A 7,086-nucleotide genomic window follows, 5' to 3' on the forward strand; every position below is an offset into this window, starting at 1 on the left:
ATGACTCAATTGGTCATGTTTCAGCAGCCCCCTCCTAAATCATTGCAAGCACTCCCCAAAGTCCAAAGGATCAATTCACACTGTTTCTTCAACCACAATGGCCTGCTCAAGTCAGCCGTCATCAAATCATCATTTTGATGACCCCTACCCATACTTCATATCATCAACAACAACAACTGTCAACACGAGGAAAGGCGAAAAGATTCCCAAAATTTGCCCGCCATGGCAATTGTTTGTGAAGGCTGCGAAAGGACTCAAGCACAATCAAGTCTCTAATTGTCAAGCCGCGTACCCCACAGATACACATCTGGAAGTCAAGCCACCCTAGTCAGGTCCCCAGATACTGTTCCCAATTTACTATCAAACCAAACCAAGGACATCTGGGCTGTTTTTGTTTTGTTTTCCTTCTTCCCAGGAGTAACGGCTTCTTTCTTCAAGTGATGTTAATGGGACAACGACCCCCCCCAACACACACACACACACACACACACACACACACACACACACACACACACACACACACACACACACCTTCCTTTCTAGTACTTCCTTATTCACCCACCCCTTACTGAAGTGTAAGCTTATCTCTCTTACATAGTGCAACCAGCCACACCTCACCATGTGTATAGGACACTTCACGACAAAGCTCTAGTATCCGGAATCTGTGGACTGTATGTTGATGTGATATTGCTTTGTATTGCTGTGTTTTTTTTTAACATGAGTTTATTCCTTTATACATTTTTTCCTCGTGTTTTTCTTCCCTTTTTAATTCTTCTTGTAAATGTGTACTTTCTCCTCCCCTGCCCTGTCTTTACGTGTTTAATTTATCTTGTTTATACTCAGTTATAACACCAAGTATTGCAGATAATTGAAAGTCATCCTAATTATTTGCAAATGTAACAACTATTAATTAGCAAAAACAAATGTGATGGTGGTCTGTGAGCAGTATGTTGTACACAAATTACAAGCAAATTAAATTTATACTGTTCTTTTAAAAATGTGTTTGGATTTTTCCCCTGTGAAAATCAAACGTTTTATCTACCTTCTTCCAAGTGAAGGTTTGGAAAAGAACAATTTAACTTATGTTATTCATGTTGGTTGGAAACAGCAGCAGCTGCTAGATTGAAGTAAACCGACTATTTTCCTCAAACAAAATTCGAGCCAAGCTTGCCCCAATGTTGGATGACCACAGCAGTATTTCTAAGCCAATTAAAATCTCGACAGACGAGGGTAGAAATGGCATTAAAACCCCGTACATGAATAGGTATGTTTATCATGACGTGGAAACAAAATACAGGAATTAATCAATTTAACATGAATATCGGTTGGTTGTGTTCATAATGGGAATGCCTCTCGGACAAAATCCACAACGCTACCCTTTATACTAAAGGGGGCGGTAGTGATCCATTTTGTACTCAGTTTCATCAAAGAAAGTCTTGCACTTGCAGGAAGTATTTAAGCGACACATATCCTTTCTTCATTCCTTGTAGCAACCCAATGTAAGTAGGCTGCCGGATGTGAGTGCCCGGATATCCGCCCGAGTATTTGCATGCATTTGCATTCATTTCCACCATCAGGAATGCTTTGCGGTACCACAGCTACCCAATGTGAGTCGCACCATGTCGCCTGACTGTCCCTTATGATTGTAGCCCAGGCCTACCGTAACAACTCGGCCTCGGCCCCCGCCGCAAATATCCACCACACCCGTTATCTTTTTTTCGTATCCAATACTTGCACATTAAGAGTGACAATTCCGTCATGGATGTTTAAACGATATGTGCGAATGCAGTCATGTTGAATTTAGGGTGGCCAAACCAAGCCATGTCATGAAGAACCTGCATCACATTATTTAAGCAGCTCGTGTAAACAGTTATCCTGTGTGCCCGTGTCATTTTGGAGATCGGAGGCTTGATGAGCAAAGAGATGGGAGAGAAATTAGTTGTGCGCGCGCTCACACCTCTGCACAATATCCACCGGACATGAAATACCGGCTCCAATATTTCAGCGTCCCGTTTGATTCTGTGACACTTTTAAGTAGCACAATCAAATGCATAGGCTATGTCTAAGTGATAGTCTCTAGTCTCCAATGTGCCTAGTTTCACGTGTTGTTGGGCATCACCAAATAATCTGCACAATATGCGGCATATTTTTCGAGTGCTACATTTTAGACCGGGTAAAAAATATCGAGCATGGTCTGTCCCTTCAATAATATTAAGAGTGTCCCGTAACAACTCGGTCTCGGCCCCGCCGCAAGTATCCTCCACCACGAAGGTCCTCTGATGTTGTGACCGTTTTAGGATATTTTCATATAATACAGAAATAAGAGCGTGCGCGCGCGCCTCTGACTGTATCTAGACACGGAGGGAGAATGACTCCGATATTTATATTCAGCGCCCAGTTTAATTCTGCACTGACACTTTTAAATGTGGCCTACATGGCACAATCAAATGAGTAGGCCCTAGGCTATGTCTAAATGTAGGCAGGCTCTAGTCACCAATCTGGCTTTGTTGTTTCGGCATCACCAATAATAGGCCTAATGGCACAATATGCGGCAAGGTTTCGCGTGTTGTTTTTGCACCACCAAATAACTAGCCTACACAATATGCGGCATAGCTGCTGTTTTCTAACTCCGAGAGAAGGCTATGTCCAGATATTGTTTTAACTTGTATGATATCCTGATGTTATGTTTCACTAATGTAAGGAGTAAAAACTCAGAAACTCTCGAGTGCTAGATACATTTAGACAGGGTAAACTTGTGACTATAATGCCTTCCGAAACGGGCTATTCCAGTGTCTGTGACAGTGCATCTATTTTAGACTATAGTCTTGTGCAAAACTTTTTATTTAACATTGCGAATGGGCAGGATGATTTGCTTAGACACGCACGTGCTTCAGAGCAGCTAGAACTGTGCAAGGTGACTGCTGCAGTTTTCAGCTCAGTCCTCCTGGATAATAAAAACAAAATAATGCCGACGAGAAAGTAACGCCGTTATCTTTTGATGGATTCCCTTTGGGTGCCCGGTTGAGACAGTTTAATTTTCACACCCAAATCAATTCGGTTTTAAGTTATAATTTCATTTTATTTAATTCTTTATTATTTTGATGTTATTGGTCACCGGGCCTATTCTTTTGATTGGGAGATCAAGGAACTCTGATGTGCTGTGGGCTCTTTACGCACGGCACCTTTGTCCCTTCCATCTTCAGTCAGACTCAAATCGGACCGAAATCAAGTAGCTGAGGTTAAACTGTCGTAAATACACTACCGAAATCGAGTAGCTGAGGTAAAATAGACGTAAATACTCGGGCGGATATCCGGGCACTCACATCCGGCAGCCTACTTACATTGGGTTGCTACATTCCTTCCCATTTCTTTTTCTTAGAGTAGCAACGTGCTGTGAGCTGACGGTGGACGGTAGATGTCTTGCATGCACGTGTTCAAGTTTATCTCTAGAGATTAGTATTTACATCTAATTATTTTTGTTAACGTACTTGCAAACCTAGACCTTTGGCAATTCCTTATTAGCAGGGGTTGGATAAAGAGGGAAGTGGAAGTTCTCGAAAAACAAGATCACGCGGATGTTTTCACCGTAAGTCACCATCGAATCAATATTGCTTTATTTTCACGAAGTGTCGTCCGATGATTAGACTAATGCTGTTCACATCATGACTGTTTGTGATTAGACTATAATCTATATGAGGACACATTTTCATAGTAGTTTGTTTTAAGTTCATGTTGAAGACGCCCACGAGGCGCCTTGGCGCACTCCCACGTGGGCATGCTACTTGTTCCTTCTACTTGAAATAACAACTCTTTACTCTTTCATTACGCAGGAACGTCTAAATGGAGCCCCTGATGGCGCACACATTTTACACAGGTATGTCGTGTTAAGATGTATTGTTTGTGTGGTTGCTGGGACTTCCATGTACCCTAAGACCCACCATGTGTTAAATTTGACTGTTTCCCCATGATTAGAACTATCACTACCCATTTGACCCCTTGTGGGAAGGATAACGTCTAAAGAATTTGTATGAGGGTGCAGCTAATACTATTTTCTGACTAATTATTCCCATGTGTGTTTCGAGAAAAAGTAACAATGTGTTTGGATTTTGTAGGTGCTGCAGTCTACACTGCAGAAGAAGGCAAATGACGACTGAACCTGAAAGATCCTGGTGGTAACACTATCTCTGTGTCTGTCTGTCTGAATCAAATAAAGGCTTTATTTGTACGTCTTGTGTGGTTTGTATCTTTAATTTTATTAAGTGTTTTTGAAATGGGTCAGATGTAATGTAAGATGACAAATTAATCTAAAATGTAAACTATTAGCTACTGTGTTGCAGATGACTGGCCTTTTTTTTTTGCTTGCCAATCTATACTAAAATTAACCTGACAAATATTTCATGCAACTGTGACTTGCACAAAGAAGCCTTCCTTTAGGCCATTAAACTAATTGAAGAGTCATGTCCCAATGGAGTAGGCTACATGTTAAAGCTCCAAAATATTAGGCCTATACCGTTAAGAAAAGTAATGAGACCAACTCCTGTTGTCAGTGCTCAATTCAAGTTTGACATTGAACATGTCCGTTTACCTTATTGCCCAAACCTAAGATCGGAACAACTTCATTAAAATCAAGAAAGAATTGATGTTTGGATGCAGCATGTTACTGATCCAAATCCCACACCATCACGGATATTTAAATTAAAAAAGCTAAAATATGTTAGATTGGCATCTAAGCTTGATTGAAAGGATGGTAAATGGGGCTATGATTGCTTTCTTTTTTTTGAACAGAATCTCAATGCAACACACATGAAAAGTCCACAGTGATTTATTTAAAAATTGTGGAGGGTTGGTAACCCATTGGCAGTTTTTGCTGAGCTGCTTACAAGGTTCTTCAGCCTTTAAGGGACACTGTGTGAGATTTTTAGTTGTTTATTTCAAGAATTCATGCTGCCCATTCACTAATGTTACCTTTTTCATAAATACTTACCACCACCATCAAATTTTAAGTATTGATTATGGCTGGAAAAATAGCACTTCATACATGAAAAGGGGGGTCTTCTCCATTTTGAATTTCCAAAAATATCCATTTTTAGCTGCAAAAATGATTGTACTTGGACCATACTAGAAAATATTAGTTCAAGATCAAATTTGGCAATAGGCAGCCCAGTTTCAATGAGCAGCATAGTTGCAGTACCTTTTTTGACCATTTCCTGCAACGTGTCCCTTAAAAGGTGCACTGTAATACAAGTCCTTCTCAAATAATTAGCATATTGTGTTAGTTCATTTTTTCCCCCATAATGTAATGATAAAAAATAAACTTTCATATGTTGTAGATGCATTGCACACCAACTGAAATATTTCAGGTCTTGTATTGTTTTAATATTGATGTTCCTATTCGTATCTCAAAAAATATAGCATATCAAGAAAAGGTTGTCTAAACAAGCTATTAACCTAATCATCTGAATCAACGAATTAACTGTAAACACTTGCTAAAGTTTCCTGAGGCTTTAAAAAGTCCCAGCCTGGTTCATTACTCAAAACCACAGTCATGGGTTAGACTGCCGACCTGACTATGTTTAACATTGAAGTCAGTGGCAGTGGCATTGCATGAGAGTTATGGAAGCGCAAATATCCTTGATGCTTAGCTGTCAGCTGTTTTTTTGTGTGATCTGGTGACCCACACTTCCCTCTTCATTACCCCCCATAGATTTCCATTCCACGTTTTTCTATTTTAAAAACTAATTCTAATTTGCCAGAAATGAAACCCCATTGAAAGTCAATGGAATGTTCTGTCTGGTGATTTAGAATGTCCATAACCACCAAAATACCTAAGCGTGGTATAGAAAACTATGGGGTATAATGAAGAGGGAGTGTGGGTCACTAGATCAAAGAACAAAAAAATGCTGACAGCTAAGCATCCATGATATCTGGGCTTCCATAGCCCTCATGCAATGCCACTGCCATTGACTTCAATGTTAAACACAGTCAGGTCAGCAGTCTAACCCATGACAGCGGTTTTAAGTAATGAACAAGGCTGACACTTCCAAGCCTCAGGAAGCTTTTACCAATGTTTAGAGTTAATTTGTTGATTCAGATGATTAGGTTAATAGCTTGTTTAGACAACCTTTTCATGATATGCTATTTTTTGGAGATAAGAATTTTGGGTTTTCATGAGCTGTATGCCAAAATCATCAATATTAAAACAAAACAAGACCTGAAATATTTCAGTTGGTGTGCAATGAATATAATACATATGAAAGTTTATTTTGTATCATTACATTATGGGGAAAAAATGAACTTTAACACAATATGCTAATTATTTGAGAAGGACCTGTATTACAGTGCACCTTTAAGGCTGAAGAACCTTGAAAGCAGCTCCGCAAAAACTGCCAATGGGTTACCAACCCTCCACAATTTTATGTATATTGAGGTCATTTTCAGAATTCATGCTGTCCGTTCATAAATGTTACCTTTAACAAATATTTAACGGCACCGTTACATTATAAGTTTTCATTATGGCTGGGAAAATTGCATTTTTACATGCATGAAAAGGGGGAGCTTCTTCATAGTTCGCCATTTTGAGTTTCCAGAAATTGGCATTTTTAGCTGCAAAACTTACTGTCCTTTGGTCATTCTAGTGAATATTGGTTTCTTAATATTCATGACAAGATCAAATGTTGCAATAGGCAGCAGCACTGTTTCAATAATCAGCATAGTTGCAATACCTACTCTGGCCACAATCTTACACTGCTCCTTTAAGAAGAGTCGTTGCCTATCAAATTACCTTGCCACAAGATGAATTTGCTTTGCCACCCTTGAACAAGCAGGCTCTCTGTCTGGAGGGCATGGGTACGTATAGTATCATAGAATGTTTGTGCGAGATGCTCTGCAACCTTTAAGAGACAAAAACTACTTTGTGTTGCTTCAAGTCAGGGTATTGGAAACCTTTTTCATGCGAGAGGCCTCTTCAAATTATATTAAGTCCTCCAAGGGCTGATCTAGGAATACAAACCAGAGTTTCTCCCTGCACTTTAGACCTTTATTGAAGGCGGCCACCTTAACAACAGACCCCACCTTCACTAGGTCCCC

General features: G+C 39.8%; 1 long non-coding RNA gene across 1 annotated transcript; it reads left to right on the top strand.

Moving 5' to 3' along the window:
* Positions 1-3,364: 3,364 nt before the first annotated feature.
* On the top strand, positions 3,365-4,225 carry LOC134459794 (uncharacterized). The gene is made up of 3 exons (XR_010036882.1): positions 3,365-3,586; positions 3,831-3,874; positions 4,113-4,225. It is a non-coding gene; the product is annotated as an uncharacterized LOC134459794 (long non-coding RNA).
* Positions 4,226-7,086: the final 2,861 nt, after the last annotated feature.

Source organism: Engraulis encrasicolus, chromosome 12 (genome assembly GCF_034702125.1).
Source record: "Engraulis encrasicolus isolate BLACKSEA-1 chromosome 12, IST_EnEncr_1.0, whole genome shotgun sequence".
Classification (NCBI taxonomy): Eukaryota; Metazoa; Chordata; class Actinopteri; order Clupeiformes; family Engraulidae; genus Engraulis; species Engraulis encrasicolus.